Genomic DNA, 24,155 nt, shown 5'->3' on the forward strand with positions numbered 1-24,155 from the left:
GCAGATGAAATGCGGCCATATTGGACTAGTGGATGGGTGTCCTTACATTTAGGGAGAGTTGCAAGTGCTGCATTTATGAATATCTAATTCTGGCGCATAGCGGGTGCGGCTGGAGGGGTGGTGAGCTGGTCAGGGACACGGCATCACAATAGCATCATTGTGGAACAAAAAGAAGTCATTGTATACCAGGGGGGGACAAACGTGAACCTTATCATCGTGCCCCCCCCCCCCCCCCCCACATAGGCCCACTCAACCCCACCACAACCTGCCCCTACCGAAGACATATAATCACTATTTACATTCCTTTAAGATTTTTTTCCTGTATTTCTAAACGAGAACCCAGCGACAGGATCGCGCACCATACACCGCGCGCAGTCCTTTTGCATACGATGCGTTATATGTGATCCCAGTCATGGCTGCGGGATCTGAGAAATATTTATGGTAGCCATGGCGATCTCCAGTTACGGGACTGTGCGTATCGGATCTGAGGTAAAACACATAGAATTTGACACTTTTCATCCGATTTCTCAGCCCGATGCATCGGAATCGTGTGCAAAGGGCCCAAATAATTTACTGACACATTTACTAGAGAAGAAGAAATCCTCACAGATTAATGAAAGACACCAGTGCAATACAACAGAGGTGATTAATGAGGATTAATAAAACAATAACATAAACCCTGATTTCTGGTATAATAATTCCCAATATTTCCTTATATAGTGTATATGGAATTTCTATATACAGTATGTATATAGTATATGCACTGAAGGCAGGCAATGTTGGCTGCAGGTGATACACTGTATCCCTGTCACACTCCCAGTGCCCCCATTGCATTGTGGCCTGTGTGTGTGTGTGTGCAGCCCGGATCAGCTCCCCAGCATGGCTGCCGCGGTGCAGGGCTGAGCAGTGCTGCAGGCGGCCCGGGGATCCCGTGTGTGCGCGCGGCCTCAGCTCCCCCACAGCACAGACTAGAGCCACCACCACCACCAGCAGTAGCAGCCGCCGCCGGACACACAGCCAGCCAGGTAGGTGGGTGCAGCATGGCCTCCCCTCCTCCCTGCATGCTGGTATTGCTCAATAATGATATAAACTGATATATACAGTATGCACAAGAGATGGGGGCTGAAAGGTGCAGGCATGGGGCTGCAGGGCTTGTACATTGCACGTTAGCATCACACAGACTCCCCATGTCATTATATACAATAATTGTTACTATACATATGCAGATACAGTGGTGTACATTGTGTTACAAGCTCCCCCATTCCCATGCTCACGTTTCCCTTATGCACAGTCACAGCTGTGGGATACTTGTATGGACACAGGGAAAATGGAGTCTGGGTGTAGAGACACATGGACTAGTAGTATATATGTACATGTGCATGGTTTTTGCTATACACAGGTGTGCACGGTTATGTATACTTGCACCCGGCGCTTTACGTTGCATGCAGGGGGCAGAATATACAGAATTCCCTGTATATTTTACTGTTCTAGGATTTTAAGGGGATAGGCAATCCTGTGACGCTATTGTGTAAAACCCACTGCGATTGGTGTATAAAGCCTAAGGGGGCGCTACTGTGTGTATATTGTGTGACACCACATACAGGAGGACTATACAGTACATGCTTAGTAAATACCAAAGACTTATTTTCTGACAGATTTGGCAACTGCGGTCATCCTTAATGCCATTCTTGTCCCCTATGCCATCCACCGTGCCATTCCCGTCCCCTATGCCATCCGCCATGCCATCCGCCATGCCATTCCCATCCCATCCGCCATGCCTTTGCCATCCACCATGCCATTCCCATCCCCCATGCCATCCGCCATGTCATTCCCGTCCCCCATGCCGTTCCCATATGTTAACGCAGTGCTGCATTCTTAAAGTAACATGTCGACATGAACACCATATAAGTCTACCCGACTTATATGTGTTCTCTTTCTATGCCCACTTGGACCATAAAGTATGAAAAAACACTTTTTTTTTCAACAAAAAAAAAGTGAGAAACTCATGTTGACCTTATATATGTCAACCATGTCTATGTCGACCGTAAGATTATGTTGACCTGGCAGTGTCCGCAGCAGTCCAATGAATCTTAACCATCCGTGGCAGAGAAGGCGGCAAAGTTTTTTTTTTTTTCTGTCCTAGCAGATTGAGCGGGTGTGGTAAACAGTATCCCGATGTCGGAATCCCGACTGCCGGTGCTCCGCTGATCGCCATGCTGCAGGCTCGGTTCTGTTCTCCCTCTATGGGGGTCGTGGAGCACCGGCAGTCGGGATTCTGACATCGGGATACTGACTGTTGGGATCCCCCCTGTCGGAGCGTCATCCGGCGCCGGATTGAGCATAGACTTTAGCCCCACCACCTTCTCAGATTACATAGCCCTGTCCTATTGCCCGCCACCATACATGTGCCGTCCTTCACGCAGTCAAAGTGTCTGACTATAGTGTTTGTGATGGCCATCGATGCTGCACGCCATTGATGTTTCCCTGCTGATGGCTTTGCAGCCATTGAACACCGTTGGCACCATCGTGGACCCTTTGATGGTCCTAATGTCCATCAGAAATGCAGAAAAATTGGCAGTGTTGGGGCACAGTATTCCATTGACCTGTGCTCACCTGCAAATTGAGTAGGGCCGAAAAAAACAGTATGCCAGCTGCTAAATTTATATATAGAGAGAGAGAGAGACTTTGTTCCCAGTGTCCGTGGTACTCATTGGCTAAATCTGGCAGGCTCGCTGCTTAGTCATGTATACTCCCAGCCAATGGAATAAGCTTCCTTCTAAAGTTCTAATCCTGGATATAGCACACTTATACCGTTTTCCGATCAGGGTCGGACCTGGGATTTTGATACCGGGCCCGACCCTTTTACACAGGGTCACCCAGGTTTAATGCTTCCTATAACCTGGGTCGGATTGTCGGGTTGGTTGACTCCGCTTTCACACCGCACCTCGACTTAGGCCGCCCTGGCAACAAACCAGGTTATTGCTGTGGTCTAAAAAAAGGGGTATAAGGCAGTAGAAAACTAGGGATTGAACTTGGGAAGAAATTTAGACAATGATGAATGGTAAGGTAAGGCACATGGGGGACTTTTTCGAAATGTATATTTTTGGATGCTGGTGGTAGGTGCATTAGTAAGAACTTTCTTTTTTAACATTAAGTTTTCCTGGCCATGCCCCCATGTTTGGCCACACCCCCTTCTGGCACTGCTGTTGGCTTATGGCAGCTCTGTTGTTGTTTAAGAGGAGCACAAGGCCAGATCCTTAGAACCTTTGGAGACCAGTCAGATCAGTTGAACATCGCCCTGAATATTAGTACATCACTATATATTTCTTTTTACTAAGCCAGATATAAAGTGTGGTATTCAATGCCGCCGGCGAGGGGGTGTCGGTGTCTGTGGCAAGGATGGCTTGTTTTGGCCATCCTCGCTGCTTAACCCCCGCGCCAGCCACTCACCCTATTCAACGTTCCCGGGAAATTCTCGCTGCAAGAGGACGGCGAGATTTCCCCCGAAATGCGAGGTTCGCGGCTAATGCAGGGAGCCCTCTGCATTTAGCCGCGAGCCGGAGGCCGCACTCGCCATTCCCACCTTGCTGTAAAAACCCAGCAAGGTGGAAACAGCGAATGCAGGGGGGGGTCGGTTGAATACTGACCCGCGAACTGTGACGGCGAGCAATCAGCACTGCTTGCAGTCACAGCTTGCCAGGTGGCATTGAATATACCCCAAAGAAACAGCCAATCAGCTCCTTACTGCCATGTTACAGGCTATGTTTGAAAAATTACAGTTGGTAGCTGGTTGGTTGTTACTTTATTTCCGGCCAAGACTTAGTAAATATAACCTTATATTTTCTCATAGTGTAAAATGAAGGAATACGCTTAATGAAGCGTATATTGTCTTTTTGTTTAAATCTTGTGTCGTCTTGGCATTGCAGACACAGCAGAACACCGCTCAGTCTGCGCTGGAGATGGTAGACTGGTTTTATTCACGTACAAAGTCACAGATATAGCACAACGGAACTCGCCGTGAGAAAAAGCCGTGGCCGCTGCGCAGGGGAAGCAATAACCCCCATAAAGGGAGACTCACACCGTTATTCCGGGAATACTAGGGGCCAGATTCACTAAGCAAAATGTGATAAAATGGAGAGTGATAAACAGCCAGCCAATCAGCTCCTGTCTGACATTTTTCAAACACAGACTGTGACATGGATACCTCCCAACAGTCCCGATTTTATCGGGACAGTCCCGATTGTCAGGGCCTGTCCCGATGTCCCACCCGCGGGCGGCAGTGTCCCGCGGTGTGGGGGGCTGTTGGGAGTCCCCCCTGTCAGCTGCTAAGCAGCGGGGAATAAACGCTGTGCGCATGCGCACAGCGTCTATTCCCGCAGCCAGGGGGCTGGGGGCATGGCTAGAGGCTCACAGAGCCTCTGGGTCATGCCCCCATAGCGGCAAAATGGGGACGTGGCCTCGCGGAAGAGCCGCGAGTATAGGCCACGCCCCCAAATTAGGCCACGCCCCCGAAAATTTCGCCGCACCTCCGGCGCGCAGGAGCATCGTCCCGACTGCAGAACTTGAAAAGTTGGGAGGTATGGACATGGCAGGCAGGAGCTGCTTGGCTGGCTGTTTATCACTCTCCATTTTATCACTTTTGAAGCTTAGTGCATCTGGCCCTTGGAGAGGGATGTGGGCATTAGGCTGACAGTGTCTAGTCGACCATTTTTGGTCTACAGTCAAAAGGTGGACACATGAAAAAACATTAATTTCTCCACATTTTTTTATTTAAACCAACTTGTTCACACTTTACCAGTTAAACTTAGACATTGTCCATGTCGACATAGACTCTAAAAGACTGTGAAAAAGTCATGTCGACCTTTTTCCATGTCGGCATTTTTCCATGTCAAGTGTATGACCATGACAACCTAATGCTTGTTGACCTTTTTCACGTGTCAACCTTTTGATTGTCGACCAATAGTGGTCAATCTTTTCACTGTTGATCTAGTGACCCATACCATTGGAGAGCCCAGGGTGTTTTCATAAACCATGAGAAAATATCATGGCGAATTGGATACTGTGCCCGGTGCAGCTGAGATGCCCGGGACGTGGCGCCCAGAGACGCGTTGTTTGGCGCGACCGAAGCCGCAGTGTATGAGAACACATCTATAAACAGTGAAACCATTATTGTTGAACTAGGGCCGGGACTCAGAGCACCGATAATCTTATCGCATCCTCTGTGCCGGCCAATGAACTCACACTATTGATGAAGAGGATCATTTCAAAGAAAAAAAATGGTTAAATTGGGCCTTATTCTAGTTCACTCTTTCTGACAAAATCCTTCTTAGATGGACAAAACCATGTGCACTGCAGGGGCGCAGATGTAAAATGTGCAGAGAGAATTAGATTTGGGTGAGTTATTTTGTTTCTGTGCAGGGTAAATACTGGCTGCTTTATTTTTACACTGCAATATAGATCTCACTTTGAAGTAAAACCCCACCCAAATCTAATTCTCTCTGCACATGTTACATCTGCCCCACCTGCAGTGCACATGGTTTTGTCCATCTAAGAAGGATTTTGTCAGAAAGAGTGAACTAGAATAACCCCCATTATCTACATGGGTGACGATACGCATGCACATACAAATCCGCTGATCCCAAAATCAGTGTATTAAACAGATCAGCATTTTGTGAGAGGTGCATTCAGCCTTTTGTATTATACTGTATTTCCTACCCCACTTTATTATGTCTCACTCTATGCCCATTGAGTTAGTGGTGTGCCTGGCGTTTTGAGGTGCCCCGTTCTGTCGGAGCCCTCCGCCGGCTCCCCGCTGCTCCCTAGTCTCCCCCGCAGCCTCCACTCGCCCTGCCCATCTCCCTGAAGTGGAGACGGGCACGGAATCTGCTCCCCGCCGCCGTGCTGACTGGGACACGCGAGCATGTGAGACCAGTCAGATGTAGCTCCTGTCCGCCAGCCTGCGCCAGCTTAGGAGATCTGAAGATAGTTCAGGCTGGCTGACAGGCGCTCCAGCTGTACATCGACATAGACACCCAGCGTGACGAGGCCAGAGGTCACGCTGCGCAGGCCAAGCAGCTGCACTGACCCGTCCTGGGCGCGCAGCATGACATCATCGCTCGTCCGCCCGGCTCCTGGATCCTGCTGCTGCCTCGCGGCTTCACTACGAGGCTGCTCACTCACCCGCCCGCCTCCCGGCATCAGTAATCAGCCGGCCCAGCTTCACCGACTACCCTCCCGGCCGCACCGCACATGTAAGTAAATATGCGGGGTGGCCGGGGCGGGTTTTTTAATTAGGGAAGCCAATCCCTGGATTGGGCATTTTTCAATCCCGAATTCCGGGATTGAAAAAATGCTCTGGGATTGGCAACCCTACCCCCAAGCATAATACATCTGCCCCAGTGCGTGTTACAGTTACATTTATGCTTCTATTGTTCTACTGCATGAAATTTCTCATTGTCCTTTTTAATCTATCTATCTATCTATCTATCTATCTATCTATCTATCTATCTATCTATCTATCTATCTATCTATCTATCTTTTACATCCGTCCTGTAGCTGATTAAAACCAGGTGAGATGCAGGCTTAAATTAGGCATCCGCAGAACCTGTGTAAATCATAGGCGTCCTGGATTAAAGGGAATTTATGGCCAGCCTATGTAAAAGGGTAATCTACTCCGCTGGTTCCTTCTGCATAGGATTATACATTAAAGGGTGTAACCCGTCATTGTACGGTAATATAACGGCCATATTTAGTTATATTGTCGAGTGAAATAAACAGCAGTTAGTACATGACATTATTTTATGTCTCACTGCAAACAAAGGACGTAAGGTGATATATATATATATATATATATACTGTTATATTAATGTCTCTGTTCCAATATTCCTCCCTCCTTTTGTATCTCCTATCTGTACAGGGCCCCCTGTACATTGCAGTAAAAGATGGTGATGAGAGAGAGGGGGGGCTGCCTGCTGCCCGTCCCTGCAATATCTTTCTCATTATCAGAGCAACCTGATTGCGTAAAAGGGGGGTGGGGAATCTAATGCAAAAATATTGGTAGAATTAGATAACGAGGGGCCTGTGATTTTGGGTCTAATGGCTTGCACGGTGGGGATGCCATTGCCCCTTTATGTAGGGATGCTAGATCCGGCTGGAACTGGTTTGAGGCAGATCAGCCTTGTGGACAATGCAGGGGACTCAGCTGCGGTGGGATAGAAGAGATTACAAGAAGGTACCAGGGCCATTCAGTATGACTTTAACTATAAGGCACATATGACGCATGTGACGCGCAGTGACACACGTGTGCAGTTATATGTGTGCGTGTGTGTGTGCAGACACGGGGAGGGGAGGGTTGTCTTCTGCAATAAAGAAAGAAAGCTCAAATAAGACCTCTCTGGATGCAATTGCACTGGCAGGGTTAAGAGGCAGCAAATTGGGCAGGTAGAGAGACACAGGATACTGCCTGGGGGTGGTGGGGGCAGGGTGTGTAGTACATCTGTGCTTGCATGTTCCGACAGTGCACTGCATGCCTCTTCTCTGTGCTTCACCGCAATGCCATGCTGCAAAAACAATTTCACGTACAGTACGACTCCTTCCGCGCCTGCAACTTTAACAGGTAACCTGCACTCCTATCTGTGCGCTCCAGTAAACCGTGACCTGTTTTCAGAGCTTTTTTTTTTATTAACCCTTAAGCCATCAGCTTGCAATGAACCACACTGAAGGGTCAAAGTTCACAGGGCGGGGTTGACCTTTACAGAGCATCCACAAGGGCAAAGTTGTCCTTTTGGCGTCGACGTCCCCTTTATTTATTGCGGTAATATTTCTTCCGTGCACGTCACGTAAACGTACATGTTAATGGGCGCCGGTGCCCTTGTTACATCATAGCCCAAAATAATCCACATGATCATTTCTATTGAACCTTCTATAATATTGCAGCAACCGGTTGTAATTAAGAAACCCCCAAATCTGCAGTTTATTTAACATTAACCATGTGTTCTCTAATATACACGCATCTGTATTTGCAAATACTCATATATACAAATGTTCTGCAGTATATAGCTAACAAATAATTACAAGTACTAATGCGCATGTAATGTATACCGCAATGGGGGCGACTGCATGAGGGTAATTTATGACGTTGAATTTTGCCGACGCAAATTCGCTTTTTTGTTGTTGGTTTAAATGTTTTGTTTATAAACAAATAGAATAGATCAGCGATGGAAATGTTTTACAAACTGTGTCAGTATTGTGTCCAATTTCCCATTACAGTGTGGCAAATGAAAGGAAAACCTGTCTTGTAGGGGGAAAAAAAAGTGCACGCATTCATCTGAGCTCGCTTGTGCATCTTACGTGTGAGCTGCAGGCCTGGAGAGAGAGAGAGGAGAGACCGTGGCAAGCGAGGAACACACAGGAGACAGCTGTAATGGATGAGCACAAGACACAAACAATGGCTTCCTCGCCTCAAAGGATGGACCTCTAACATATTCCGCCTCGGAGAGATCTGGTTACTTCCCATAGCAGGAAATCAGCATCCCCCTGTCTGACGCTAAGTATACTGGCCGCCCCCCCCCAGACCACAGCTGGCATTGTGATAGCTTCAATCAAGAAAAATGGAGGACAAAAGTGATAATGTGCCCAGGTTTTCAGTGTGACACTGGGCTCCTCAGAATAAGGAGGGCCTTTGAGCCTTGGGGATTGTTGCACAGGGTAAGTTGTGAATGACACAAGAGCTGTTTACAAGCTGGCTTTGCTTTAAAGGGTGTCCTGGTTGAGCTGGGGGGGGGGGATTTAAATGTCCTGAGTTCTGTTTGCAAACCTCCATTGCTTGGACGTGAGAATTCCAAGCATTCCTTGTCAGAGGGGAATACACTCTGTGCCTTCTGCTTCCACACAAGGGGGCAGCTATACATGCATTAAATCTATACAGGGGCATATCACTGGCTTTGCAATTCTAATGCTTGTGGTTCAAGTCATCTGTCTTGTGCATTTCGTATGGTGTCATTTCACACATGTCCATCTCTGAAGGTGTATATCTGCCTCCTTCGCTGCTTCTGTTTGCCTACTCTACAGAGGAGGAGGGGGGTTCGAGCTGTGGATTGCAGGCCTTCCTTTGTCAGGTTTAAAGTCGTTTTGCAGCCTTAGCCCCCTGCCGTACCCTCTCGTGTGCTGTGACTGCTTTTTATGAATTAACGCTGCAGTTGAATCCCTTTGCAATTTCAAAAAACAGAAACCCCAACCACTTTTGCCCCCCTGAATTTCACACAGGGGGTGCCCGGGTGTAGCTTTAATTAGACACACATGCGTGTAGGTGGCTGTACTAGGGGACAGTGGATTAATAAGCTAAATGGTTTGAGGGCCTCTTGTTTATTGCTGGTGTTGGAGAGGCAGGGGCCTGCTTGCTGCGTTTGGATTCTTCCCCTCCTGTGATTGCCTACAGCTGTTCCAAAGCTGGAACCAACATCAGCCCACATGAAATCTGTGTTATTGTGGCTGGAAGAGGGCACCAGAAAATCCCAAAAAGCCAAAACGTAAGTCACCGCATAAGGGGATCAAACTGATCAGCTTTTTCTTGTTTTGTTTTTTTCCTTAAAGGGTTAACGGTAACAAGGGGACAAAAAAGACTGGAGAATCGCTGTGTTCTGTGCAGCCTTTTGTGTAGGCCCGATTGGAAGGCCTTCCTACGCTACAGATCTTTGTTCTTTGTCAGGAGGGCCTGGCTGTGTTTGGGAGTCAGATGGAATTTGATAGAACGATTGGGCAGTTTACTGAGATCACTGCTTGCGGTTCTCTGCTTTAAATAGTGCAGTTGTGCATGGGTTAAATGAGCAAAATGAATAAGGGGGGGTTAGGTATACTGCACAATAGTGACAGCATTTATCAACACAAACTCACTCCACCTGCGTTATAATGCTGTGGCAGCAATGGCGTAATCGTGTGCATGAGAATTAGGTGCCGCAATCAGTTATATGCAAATAATCACTCATAAAATCACTGTCATGCATGACAGCAGAATATTGACTATATTTTTCCCTTTGGTTTAAGGGAACTTGTGTTCGAATAATAGGTGCCAGCATCTGTATTTTGTAGCAGTTGCATGTACAATGTATTGTTTTCCTATGCCGTATCATGCAGTTTGTGCACCTTTACATAGGACGCATTTTATCCTATACTCAATGGCCTGCTCATGTTTCTCACTGATTTGCCGAATGCAGTGTCCGGAGCTAAAGTAATTGATGGTAAAACATTTCCTTTTCTATAATAATTTCAGCCAAGGTTGCTGTAGGCATTTGGTAAGTAAGCTGGAAGCAGAGGCTGTGTCCCTGTACAAGGGTGCATGTTGTAAGGCAAATAATGGTGCAATGGCAGCGTCCTCTTCTGTTGGATTATATAGTGTATGGCTACAGATCAGATACATTGAACCGGCTGCAGAAATGTTTTCCACACAATAAAATGGCAAAATTATTTTCATTATACTTATAATTAGGCAGTCATTTGTGTTTCCCTCTGCCAGGTGTTTAGAAGCTTTTAAGTGTTGCTAAAACATCGGTAGGTAGAACACCCTATATCAGGCATGTCCGAACTATGGCCCTCCAGCTGTTGTGAAACTAATAGTCCCATCATGCCTTGCCACAGTTTTGCTGTTAGGGAATGCTAAAACTATGGGAAGGCATGCTGGGATGTGTAGTTTCACAACAGCTGGAGGGCTACAGTTTGGACATGCCTGTCCTATATAATAGGCGAATGCTGCTCCTCACCTCTATGGGTGAAATTCAACATGTTGGCCTACCTTATTTCCTGACTTTCTGGTCAGGGATCCAATTGCCTTTTTTATTTTATTTTTACACTCAATCATCTGCAAAATGGGTGTCGTAAAGCAGGTTGACACATTAAAATGCCAATACAAATTTATTTTATTACTGGCCACATGCAAGTTGATTGACAGGAAGCCGGCATTTGGAGGTGGTAACTAGCCATGTTCTGGGAGTGTCAGAGAAAACGCTGGTGTGCCCAGGTGTTTGAGGGGAAGTCATGTGATGCCAGCTCCGGCCCTGATCAGGCTGTTTCTATGGCAACCACCCAGTAAGTCCTGGGCTATGCACAGACTGCACACACTGGGGGAATCATTCTATGGTGAGGGGCGTGGCCAGGTGTTTGATGGGAAGTCATGTGACGTCAGCTCCGGCCCTGATCAGGCTGTTTCTATGGCAACCACCGAGTAAGTCCTGGGCTATGCTCAGACTGCACACAGTCTGTGAGCGGCTTTCACAGGACGGGGTTTAACTCTGGCAGGCAGTGTATACCTGAAGGATAGGGTCACTAGGTCTACCCTATTTAGGTCGACATTCATTGGTCGACCACTGAAAGTCTACATGGCTTAGTTCGACAACTGAAATAGATCGACATGGCTAAGGTCCACAGGGTTGGATGGTCGACACAAGCATAGGTTTTGACAATGGGAAGTCGACTCGACAGTGAAAACGTTGACAGGAGTTAAAAAAAAAAAATTGAGCTGACATGTGCCGACAGGCGGTATTTAGCCATATCGACCTATTTCAGGTGTCGACCTTCAGTGGTCAACCTAGTGCATGTCGACCTAAATAGGGTCAACCCAAGGACCCATAACCATACCTGCATCCAGGGCTAAAAGCAGCCCAGCGATAATGTCTGAATTAGGCCCCTTGTCTGTTAGGAAATCCCTGCAAAACGCAGAAATGTCTCAGTATATTGCTGACGTGACATGCGGTCGTTGGATTGGCATTGACCTACGTCAACGGTCATGATATCGACCACTATTGGCCGACAGGGAGCAGGTTCGACATGGTCAAAAGGTCGACGCGTGCAAAATATTGACATGAAAAGGGTCGACATGAGATTTTCATATTTTCCATAGGACAGGCTCATATAGGGCCAGATTTTCTAAGCTTCAAAAGTGATAAAATGGAGAGTGATAAACAGCCAGCCAATCAGCTCCTGCCTGACATTTTTCAAACACAGTCTGTGACATGGCAGGTAGGAGCTGATTGGCTGGCTGTTTATCACTCTCCATTTTATCACTTTTGAAGCTTAGAGAATCTGGCCCCTTAACTTTTAGCATTTGCCAAATAAAATTACCCATGAAGCACCATGTGGCCGTCGGGAACCCGGCTGTCAGTGTTTTGACAGTTGGGATCCCGACACCTCTGCCCAGCTGCTCTAGGCAACCGTTCACATTGGCATCAATAATATTGATGTCATCACTGGCCTGGGGATGCAGTGTAAATCCCGACGTTCAGAATCCCGACCGCTGAAATCCCGACACTTTCTCCCTCCGGGGGTGTCCACGACACCCCCGGAGGGAGAATAAATTAGTGTGCCGAGCGTAGTGAGGCACCGGGCCCGCTGCGTGGCGAAGGCAGCGAGCCCGCAAGGGGGGGGGGGGGGCGATCCACGTCCCCCCCTTGTCGGGATTCCAGCATCGGGATTCTGAACGCCGGGATCCCGACCGCCGGAATTTAATACTGAATCCCTGGCCTGATGTGTGTGTGTGTGTGTGTGTATATATATATATATATATATATATATATATATATATATATATATATATATATATATATATATATATATATATATATATATATATATATATATATATATATATATATTCGGTCTAGAACATGGCACTGACAGTCGAGAGAAAGAAGGGAGAGAGGGACTCGGAGTGGAGTGAGACAGATGGAGGGAAAAGGGCCGATATATGGGAAAGGGGGAACCTTGGAGGGAGATAAGCCCATAACAAATCTTTTTTAAACTTTTTCATACTTGGAACTTTTGGGAACGGTAACGTGTGCCGAGCGCAGCGGTGGCGGAGCGGGGCCCTGGCCCCAAGCACGGCGAGTGAAGCAAATGGTGTCTACAAATTGACACCAAATTGAACACAAAAAAGTGGACCATTTGGGGCCATGTACAGCCATGTACTAAATGTTTACACTCCGCCGCCCTACAGTGTTAAATCTGGGCGTGTCACAGTTCTGCATTGCAGCTGGATTCCTGGCCGCTCACCACTAGCCGCCCCATCCAGACGACTCATTTACAGATTATTACTAGCTATAAATCCTTCCACTTCACTCTCCCCTTGGTCTAAAATAGGCCTCTAATTAGCATTTGCCATTCTCTGGGGGAGATAGATCAAGCTGTAAAGATGTTCCGGGAAGCAACCAACCAGCTTCTGTCATGTATCTAGCACAGTCTCTGAAATGACGGTTAGAAGCTAGTCAGTTGCTTTGGGAAACTTTTCCACTTTACCCATGATTGCCCAGTCTCCAGGATTGGCCGGAAGGCTCCTGAAAATCAGATTGTATTTCCTGCTATTGCGCAAAGCGGGCTATGATAGAATTGAATGTAGAATCGTGTCATTGTGGCCTCGCTTCCTGCCCCACAATGCCAGTAACACTGGGCGGCATTGTATGGAGGGGGTGGGGCTATGATCATGTGGCCATGCCCTGTTCCTGCTTTAATAGCAATATGCCACGCCCCTCGCCACACCATGCCCCACACTGTTCTGACTTGGCTGTAAGGTGGGGGAAGCCACAGTGCCTGCAAGTATGACTTTATCACTCTCCAAGGCTTCATACTGTATGTCTCTCCTTCTGTGAGTTTTGACATCTTGGGCTAAATTTAGTAAAGCCTCTAAAAGTGAAGAGGTGCTGTTGCCCTTAGCAACCAATCAGATTCTGTCGAGAATTTTTCTACTGCATCCTAGAAAATGGTTGCTATGGACAATATCACCTCTTTAAATGTACGACTTGGACTGAAGATAACAAGAAGGATGAGTGCTCATGAGAAAGGAATGAATGTAGATTTTTGGGTACTTGTGTATTTTGGCGGCGCCCCCGATGTCCGTCGTACGACGAACAGATCGCATCGCATCGCATGCCATGCACCCGATGGCATGCGATGCGATGCGACGCGATTTTGACCCCCTATACGACCAAAAATCGTATAAGCACCCTAAAGGGTGCTTTTGAGCACCCAAATGGGTGCTTACAATGTTAAATGCACCCCCACGCCACCCCCCACTATAAACGTGAACCCGAAGCGTGGCGAGCGCAGCGAGCCCGCGAGGGGCGGCGGTACGCGTCCTACGACCTTTTCATACCCCCACTATCCACGTCGGCGTGGAGTTGAGAATAGAATAGTGTGGCGAGCGCAGCGAGCCACCGAGCCCGAAGCGTGGCGAGCGCAGCGAGCCCCGCGAGGGGACGCGGATACCTTCACAGTTATACGCGTCCCCTCGCGGGCTTCACAGGTGTCCGTGGCGACGCGGACACCTGTGAAGCCCGCGAGGGGACGCGTTTACCTGTGAAGGTATCCGCGTCCCCTCGCGGGGCTCGCTGCGCTCGCCACGCTTCGGGCTCGGTGGCTCGCTGCGCTCGCCACACTATTCTATTCTCAACTCCACGCCGACGTGGATAGTGGGGGTATGAAAAGGTCGTAGGACGCGTACCGCCGCCCCTCGCGGGCTCGCTGCGCTCGCCACGCTTCGGGTTCACGTTTATAGTGGGGGGTGGCGTGGGGGTGCATTTAACATTGTAAGCACCCATTTGGGTGCTTAACATTGTATAAGCACCCATTAGGGTGCTTATACAATGTTTAATCGCATCGCATCGTATGCATCGTATGCCATGCACAATGGCATACAATTTCAAAATTGTATGCCATCGTGCACTATCGTACGATATCGCGTCGCATCGCATACCATCGTATGTGTTATGGTATGCGATGCGATGGGCGCCGCCAAAATACACAAGTACCGATTTTTGTTGCAAATTTGGAGTTGGGTGAGGTTACGGCGTTGCGTCTGCAAATTTTTTACGGGGCGAACGCTGGGCGTTCTCATGGTAACAAGGCCGTGACGTGGGTGCGGGGCGGCAGGCAGCTGACATCACCGGATATCAGCTGCCCACCCATTTTCGTCCCACCGGGTGGGGTTTGGTGGACTCGCAAGGCTGCCAATTCGCAGTCCGACAGCTCTTGCTCACCTAATCCTATTAAAGGGCTAGGGGCCAGATTCTCTAAGCTTCAAAAGTGATAACATGGAGAGTGATAAACAGCCAGCCAATCAGCTCCTACTTGCCATGTCACAGAATGTGTTTGAAAAATGTCAGGCAGGAGCTGATTGGCTGGCTGTTTATTACTCTCCATGTTATCACTTTTGAAGCTTAGAGAATCTGGTCCTAGATAAGGATGGCTCCATCTGTACCTCCCACCATGACCCATTCCAGGAGGCACAACATGCTCTGCTCCTGGACTTCCTTGCCAGTGGCAGTTGCAGAGGTGGGACTGCACCACTGTCCAAAGTACAAATAGGGGAGCCACACCTGCCAGTGATCCCTGGACTGTGGTGGTTGGGGTGGCAGTTGGTGCAGCTCCCCTATCTGATATTTGGACTGTGCTGAAGCCCTGCAACTCTGCAACTGCCACTGGCAGGGAAGTCCAGGAATAGAGCATCTTGTCCTCCTGGAATGGGTCATCTCATGTTGGGAGTAAACGCACATTAATAGGCAACATTGCAGTAAGTTAGGGGTAGATTTATTAAGCTTGGTGAAGTGATAAAGTGTCTGGTATTTCATCACCGGCCAATCAGCTCCTACCTGTCATTTTTCAAACCAAGCCTGTAACTTCACAGTTAGGAGCTCATTAGCCAGTGATAAAGTACCAGGCACTTTATCACTTCACCGAGCTTAATAATTCTGCCCCTTAGATCCTTAGCATGTGTAGCCTGTGATGTTCCTGGTTAGTGCCCATTTCATGGCCTCTGTAGCGGCTGGTTGGCGCGGCACCTATGATGGGAGAGAGATCCGATGCTGCGTCCTAGAATATCGGTTGAATCACTACTGATATGTAATAGAATTACCATACAGCGATATCACGGCTGCTTCCATGGACGGAACTCCAACCGCAGCTGAATGAGTCTAATAGATTCGGGTCAGGGACCAATTTGCCAAATATTCTGTGAAAAGTGGCGCAGAATATAAATAATTGGTAATAATAATAAAAAAAAATTGTTCTAATACGCAGGGAAGAAAACAGCATGTGAACATCGCTGTGGGTATAAGATGTATGTATGTGAAACATAAATTTTATATCTGATTAGACTTGGATCCAAACTAGGGATTACGCTGATATCCAAAATAATTGTGGTCCCCAGCGTTTTGGATATGGGAGACTCAACCTGTACATCTAAACAAAATGAAACTAAGAAGCTATTTTTTAACATTTATCCCCCCCCTAGCAGAGTCTGGAGCGATGAAATGGAGAGACAGAACATAACACGCATGCATAGAAATTGTTGTAGACCTTCCACAGAGGCCTGGTGACCTCGTGCGACCCTATGGGCTAGTTTTATGAAGTGCATTGCTTCTCACCCAATGGGGAATTTACTAAGACGGGAGTTCAATTTCAGCTGTGCTGTTGCTATAGGCAACCAGTCAGATTCTATCCTATTATATTCTAGAAATTGCTAAATAAGTAAGTAGCTTCTCATTGTTTGCCTGTAGCAACATCCCATCTGAAAAAGAACTAAGAACTCCCACCTTAGTAAATCCCCGCCCCCCCCCCCCCCCCCCCCCCCCCCCGTGTACTGTACCCAGTGTTTGTGCTGAATTACATTTTCTTGCCTAGAGGATGTGGCTCCAGTTGATTATTTGTTGGCTGCGATATTGCCACTGGTCAATCACTACTTGGTTTTTCCATTGAGCTATTAGTGGCTGAGCAGTGATTGGGTTCCGTATTTATTACTTACACTACTGTATGTGAATGTTTTATTTTGTTGGGTCTTCGAGACTCTTCCTGTGACTTCATCTCCCTGCTCTTCCCAAATAATCATTCCTTGACCCCCTTTATGCTAATGAACCTCAAAGCTTCCTCTCCTCCTAGATGACCAAGCACTTCCTAAAACTTGACATGGCTAAGACTGAATCACAACTTTCCGTGAAACTGTACATCTATCTTCATTTCCCCGCCCCCTTCTTCACTCTCTTTATTGCTTTATTGACTTCATCACCCTCTGCTATGCCCACTTGTGTTGTGGCTGCCTCAGAGTCTCTCAAGGAACCCCCCCCCCCCCCCATAATTTTCTCTACCTGTTGTTGCTCTGTAAGGGCCGGGTATATCAAGCTTCAATAAGTGAAAAACAACCAGCCAATCGGCTCCTGTCATTTTTCAAACCCAGCCTGTAACATCATGGGTAGGATCTGATTGGCTGGTTGTTTATCACTCTCTCCTTTATCACTTTTTAAAGCTTGATACATCTGGTCCTAAAGATTTTTCATTGATCTCATTAATTTTTTTCTTTCTACGCTTCCACCCATGTAAATATCATCAACTTCTTCAGCCTCAAATACCATCTTTGTACCCCGATGATACTCAAGTGTCCCTCTCCTCCTCTGACCTCTCTCATCCTCTCTTGACTTGATTGCTGTTCCTGATCCTTTCTTCACTTGTGATCTCCTTCGTTGGCTTCCTGTCATCTCGAGAATCCAAGCTTCAACCATTCAACCCAAATTTGAATAAAACCCCTAATGCTGCTTTCACACTGCAAAACCTGCTTGGACCCGGTATTTAAAACGTTTCTTAAAACGGGTCAGAGAAAGTTAAAACCCCTTTAAAAACCGGGTCTTAAGCAGGATTGCAGTGTGAAAGCAGCTGGAGAACAGGACACACAGTAGCAATGAGACAGGCTGCTGGTATCACCACGGTCAGGGTGAGAGGAGCGCCATAGACTACATCCCTGGCAGGGCTACAGGCAGGTGGCAATACCTGCACGCTGCCCTGCTCACCGCACGATGCCCTGCTCACACTCCCGCTCATTACATATGCGCATATATAATCAGAGGGTCCCGCTCATTAAATATGCACTGCAGCGGGTCCCCGCTCATTAAATATGCATGGAGCCGGACCAATAGTGCTCACTGCTGCCTGGGTACCGTTTCAGACCCGTACAGACTGCAAAAAAAAGTCTGAAACGGGTAGGACCCTGCTTTTTGACCCGTTTTAAAATACTGGTTATTTTAAAACTGTAAATTCACTCTGCACCTTTCAGACAGCACATATTACCGTTTTGAAACAGTAAAAAAACGGGTAAATACCGGGTAATAAATGCGGTCTGAAAGTGAACCCCTTACCGACGCAGCATGTTTTTGCCTTCCTGACAGAGCCCTTTTTTTCAAATCTGACATGTATCACTTAAGTGGGGATAACTTTTTTTTGCTTTTACTTATCCCAGTGATTTTGAGATTGTTTTCTCGTGACACATTGTACTTTAAATTAGTGGTAAATTTTGGTCGATACAGTTTTTTTTTTTGTGAAAAATACCAAAATGTCGTAAAAAATTTGAACATTTTGCTATTTGCAAAATGTAAAATTTTCTGCTTGTGAGACAAATACAGTAATCATACCACTCAAAATAGTTAATAACTAACATAGACCATATCTAAACTTTATTATTACATCATTATTTCAACTTTCTTTTATTTTTTTTGGACACTAGGGGGCAGCAGAGTCTAAATTTTACACATCACACAGTAAACGCTGCTTTTGGCTGTTCACGTTTGAACAGCCAATCGCAGCGATCGCCCATGGCGGGGGGCATCGCTGCCCCCCCTGGGCAATGAGGGAAGATGCCTGCTGTCAGGGACAGCAGACATCGTCCCTCTGTCACCGCGTCTCTAGACGCGGTGACACTTTGAAGTCATGACGTACATTTACGTCATGTGTCGGGAAGTACATCCCGACCATGACGTAAATGTACGTCAAATGTCGGGAAGGGGTCCTTCCCCAGCTGTTTCTCAATCCTCATCTCTGCCATCACTCCCTCTCATGCCCTGCTCCTCTTCCTCCTCTCCTTGCTGCACTTCTACTCTGATCACTCCCTCCCATGCCTACTTACAAGATTCCTCCCACTGTGCCCACACACCTGGACCCTCACCCAATGCGACTTTTTTCTACTCTCCTTTTCGCTATAGACTGCCAGCCCTTCTTTTTACTCTTCTCTCACTCCATCCTCCTATCCACCTTCTCTTCATCCCAGTTTACATCCCTTGGTGAAGTACTCCTTGTAGAATGTGATCTCTCTCAGACAGGGCCCTCTCACTCTTCCCTTTTCTCCTTCCCTGCACTACCCTTACCACCAGTGCTTCCTGTCTTTTATCTCTGCCTTACCCTCAGTGACTCTGACACTGCCTGCTGGGTACAGGATCACTGACTCCTTCCCCTGCCAATCATTAATGCCTGCTGACAGCAAGTGGCCCTTTCCCCTGTCCTTGTGACTCCTTGCCTTGGCTTTTACCGACATACCACTGTAGCTCTTTTTTTTCTGTGTGGATTATTGGGTCAACAGTAGGACGACCTCTATTGCTCAACACATGAAAAAGGTCAATATGGAAATGGTCAACACAGGAAAAGGTTGACGCAAGTTTTTCACGTTTTATTGGTAACTATGTCAATATCTGTTGACATGGACACCGTATTATTGTAACGCGTCCCCTCACCATGCTTCCGGCACACTATTGTATTCTCCCTCTATGCCCACTTGGTTCGCGACGTAAGAACTGGTCCGTTTTCAAACTATATATATCTAAAACTCTCTTGCTCGTATTGGACCATTTTGTTTGTCAACCAAAACTTGTCAACCTTTTTCATGTGTCGAAACTAATGACCGGATACCCTTTTTTTCTATCTTTTTCTGTTTAATTTCCTTTATCTCCTACATTGTATTTCTCTCTGTGTTACTTTGTCTCTCTCCTTTCTGTGTCTGTTTATCTTTGTGTAATATATACTTGTTTCGCTCCGTGTCAGTTTGTCTGTCTCTCCCCCCCCCCCCTCTCTCTCCTGCATTTAGCAGTAGTTGTCTATAGGAAGATTCCAATAACGACACTGAATAAAATATTTTTGGTCTTTGCAGTCCAACATGAGGGGCAATCCGAGCACCTGGGCATCTCTCAGCGTCCCGGCTGATAGAAATGACTGCTGTCCATCTGTCAAGATGCACTAAACAGCCCGTGTGTACTAAGAGGACAGCGGCCATCACACTACGGTAACTACCCCCCATGTGCAGTATCTCCCGTCACTTTCCTGTAGTCCCCGGCAACCATTCATTCTCCTCCGCTTCATTAGCTGCCGGCAAACAGATAAACCTGACAGATAACATGTGCTGGGAGCCTCTGTTTGCACAATTCCATGTAATGGATCTGTTCATCCGGTGACAGACAGGACGGTGCTGTTATCATTATCTATATTATTATTGTATTCCGATTGATGTGCGAGGTGCAACACTAGAGAAGTGTAGGACATACATAATGCATTGGATGCAGCTTTTATACAAAATACGTACAGGCCTGAATACAAAGTTGGGGCGGGTGCATATATACGGGGTGACATAGTGATAGGGGATATAGGGTGTACGCTGGGGCAGGGACTGATGTGAGTGTTCAAATAATTGCAGAATTTATGGTCCATAGTGATCATTCTAGCACCCTGCATCTTTCAAAACGCCTGCAGATCCTCTTCCTTACCTGGGGTGTTGCTCTCTGCTGTGGTGCTTTTAGCACACGTCTGGTCTGCAAATCAGAGCCGTAATACAGACAACACTGTGCTAGGAGCACCACATCAGAGAGCGACACGCCAAGCAGGGAAGAGGAACTGCAGGGGGAGGTCCCTGGCTATGGCGGCGGGAGCTGGGTGCTACCTGCAGATGGCACACGCAGCTCCCGGATGCCGCTGGGAGGCTGGGGGTGACATGGAGGCAGGGGGAGCTACAGGCACTGGCACAGGAAACAGCAATGTGCACCTACCCCCAGGCATCAAGCTTTTATGGCAACGAGCATGTATTCCCCCCTGGGCAATAAGCGTATAATTACTGTACCTGAGACAACAAGCATGTTATTCCCTGTGGCAACGGGAATGAAACCCCTGGCAATGAGCATGTACCCATATGGTAATGAACATGTAACCCCTGGCTATCAACATGTAACTCCTTGTAACTAGCATGTAGGTAAGCGGCACTTATGTGGCATAATATCTACTAGGCATTGCAGCATGTCGCATAATGTGTAATGGCCATTATGGTGTGTGGTATAGTGTGTAATGGGCATTATGGCATGTGGTATAATGTGTAATGGGAATTACAGTAATCGATGCTACAGTGTGTGGTATAATGTGTAGTAGGCATTACAGTGTGAGGCATAATGTGTAGTAGGCATTACTGTGTAAACTTTTGGTGCGCAGTATTCCTTTTTTTTAGTGTGTGACGGAGGTGGGGGGACACCAATTACTTTTGTGGTGCTGCTACTAGGCACATTGTATTTTTTATATTGCAGATAGTGCCAACAGGCGGTGCTAGACACTGGCGGCATTAAAAAAAAAATCTAATGTTTAGTAAATGTTCCTCCAAGTCTACTTCTAATTGGAGGCTTATGGCTGTAGGCGTGAGATTTATGCACCAGTTAGCAGTAGGTGTAGCTGTAATGGCCAGACATGCCAGAGAAGGGCTGCCTGTATACCACTGGTCATGCGGTGTATCTGGAAGGGTTCAGCGTGACGCCAAATCCACACTTTATACCATAATAGAGAATATCTCAGTGTTAATGCTTTTCACACATAAGGAAGAAAAATCTTTTCTCCACTGACTCAAAACCAGAGCTTTTTGCTGGGTCTGTACAAGTCTGGTCTCGCGCTTCCCTGGGGGCACACAACTGTGTAATCTCTTTGGTATTCCTCCCCTGTCTTCCTTCAGGAAGAGAAGCAAATTGCGCAGCCCAGCCAGTCTGGCCCCTTTCCTGTGCATGGGGGGAGGGGGGGTCACCGGACTGGGTCTAAAGCTGATCCTGACGTCTTCTATAAAAGTGGCCTTGTACGGATCTGAGTTGATCTGTTTTACCTCAGTGCGCATTGCTTCTCAGTATAAAAGCATAATGTCAGCGTCCCATTATGGAGAATGGTATATTTGGCTGACTCGTAGAATTCAATAACTTTCTGTGAATCTTGTCCAGATGCAACTGGCTGATTTCCGAATAAACAAGGAGATGTCATATGAGGATAAAGGCCCATTACACAGAACATCTTATTTTTGTCTCATATTTCCCTGTGTCCTACCCAGCCTTGTCACTGCATCGCTAATATACTAGGGTTACACTGAAGAGCCCTGCTAGGACAACACAGTCTGCTGCAGCTGTCAGGAAATGGCTACCAGCACTGGTATTAAATACCCAGCTTGTTTCATTTCTGTGGGGAATGGAAGGCAAGGAATAACATATCGCTGGGTTAAGACTCCATCGTGGTGTAAGTGTAAGGGTGCTTCACATTATGTGTTACCGCTTTCTCTCTGTGTGTCCTGGAATTCCGGGATTGAAAAAAATGCCCCGGGATTGGCATCCCTACTATAGACCTTTCACTCCTAAACAGGGTTTATTCCCACATAATAATAATAATCAGCATCATACTTTTATTTATATAGCGCTTTTTCTCCAATAAGAATCCAGGCGATTAATAGATAGAATGAATGTAATACAGTACAGGAACAATGAAGTATGGAAAGGCTTTTTCATAAACAATACTTAAGGGAATAATGGAAATGCTGGAGTAAACAGGAAAGTCTTGAGTCTTGTTTTTGAAGGATTCTTGAGATGGGGCCTCTTGAACTGTGCTGCAGGGAAGTGAGTTCCATAGAGGTGGCTGAAAGCTTGACCCTCAGATAAATTAGGGGGGATTTTAGGTACTGCTAAATCATTAATCTACAGACCGCAGTAATCGGCTGGGACAGTATGGGATCAGAAGCTGCTTCAGGTACCTTGGGCCTTGGTCATGGAGGGATTTGAAACTCAGTAAATTAATCTTGAATATGATTCGCCATCTTTATAGGCAGCCAGTGAAGGGAGTAGAGAATGGGGGAGTTATGTTGCAGGAGCGGGGCTGGTTGGTTGTCCTAGTCCCCAGTAATAGGATTATTACTGTCATTTGGAAAGTGACCATTTTTCTTAGGGAGGAGTTTGTAGCAACGAGTCACTCTTTTGTGACGAGGACTGAGGGACAGTAGCCTTCACCTATTTCCCAGAATGATAAATAGATCTCCGCTGTTTAGTCTGTATATTATTCATGTTTAGAGTGTGATCTAGAACTGTCACGCACCCATACAATCCCTGGGTATCCCAGATGCACCTAATTGAACATTCGAAGTCTGATTTCATTTTAAGTGTTTGTAATTGCTGCGGTAAAAACACTCCGTGCCGCCGGGATACGGTCACTAGGTCGACATGGGGAAGGTCAACAGTCAAAAGGCTTTTTCACAGTTTATTTGGAACCGACAGGCGGTATTTCATGCCCTACCATCCACTAGGGCGTGGTGGGAGAATTAAATAGTGTGCCCGAAGCATGGTGAGCGCAGCGTTACGTTTCAGTGTCCATGTCGACTGTGTCTATCTTCGGGACAAAAAAAATGTGAAAAACCTCATGTCAACCTTTTGACTGTTGACCTTTCCCATGTCGATATAATGCTTGTATTGACCTACTGACCCTATCGACCTAACCCATGTCGACCTAGTGGTGTCGACCTAATGCTTGTAGACCTAGCTGCTGTCTATCCAATGATCCCATTCCGTGCGGCCTTTCTGTCTGTGTATAGAAATGCATAGGCAGAAAGCCGGAACTGATGACTCTTGAGCCTTTTTTGATTATGCACCAAAATACGCCCAACATTTCTAGTCCGATGACGTACGTCTGTCACGCTATATCGCAAAAGGAAACAACACTAAGCCAAACGCATTCAAAATATTTCACTCCCAAGTTCGGGCGCTGTGGATCCCTTGTGGCGCCATATAAATAAGGATGATGATGGTAATAATAAAATGTTTGCTACTAAGTTCATGAGTAAATGCATTGAATTGTTTTTCTTGTTCTGTTTCAGATGTACTACCATAAACCGTGACATGGCGCAAAGTTACTCCAGACTTTGAATACTGAAAGCACCTACCAATTCTAAGGGGTAGAATAATCTCCCTGCGAGGTCCTGCCGGAGCCTTGTGTAATGTGCTATATTACAGTAAGTAAATTCGGGGATATATTTTTATGCACTTTTATGCGCATATTTATTACCTGGAACATTCAGTGAGGTTCCTACAGATGAA

General features: G+C 46.9%; 1 protein-coding gene across 8 annotated transcripts in view; it reads left to right on the forward strand.

Annotated features, from left to right (window-relative positions):
• Window positions 1-845: 845 nt before the first annotated feature.
• The window catches only part of ZNF532 (zinc finger protein 532), a 52,419-nt gene continuing 29,109 nt past the window's right edge, over window positions 846-24,155 (forward strand). Inside the window, exons 1-4 of one of the 8 annotated variants that reach the window (XM_083155267.1) lie at window positions 846-1,029; window positions 8,269-8,706; window positions 19,940-20,071; window positions 23,936-24,070. The gene's annotated coding sequence lies outside the window, so the exon portion shown is untranslated. Of the gene's footprint in view, window positions 1,030-7,093; window positions 7,232-7,505; window positions 7,616-8,268; window positions 8,707-9,103; window positions 9,528-19,939; window positions 20,072-23,935; window positions 24,071-24,155 lie in introns of those variants that run through there. The other 7 variants (XM_083155264.1, XM_083155269.1, XM_083155266.1 and 4 more) reach the window with 7 other exon arrangements.

This window comes from Crinia signifera, chromosome 1 (genome assembly GCF_055691185.1).
Source record: "Crinia signifera chromosome 1, ASM5569118v1, whole genome shotgun sequence".
In the NCBI taxonomy this organism is placed as follows: domain Eukaryota; kingdom Metazoa; phylum Chordata; class Amphibia; order Anura; family Myobatrachidae; genus Crinia; species Crinia signifera.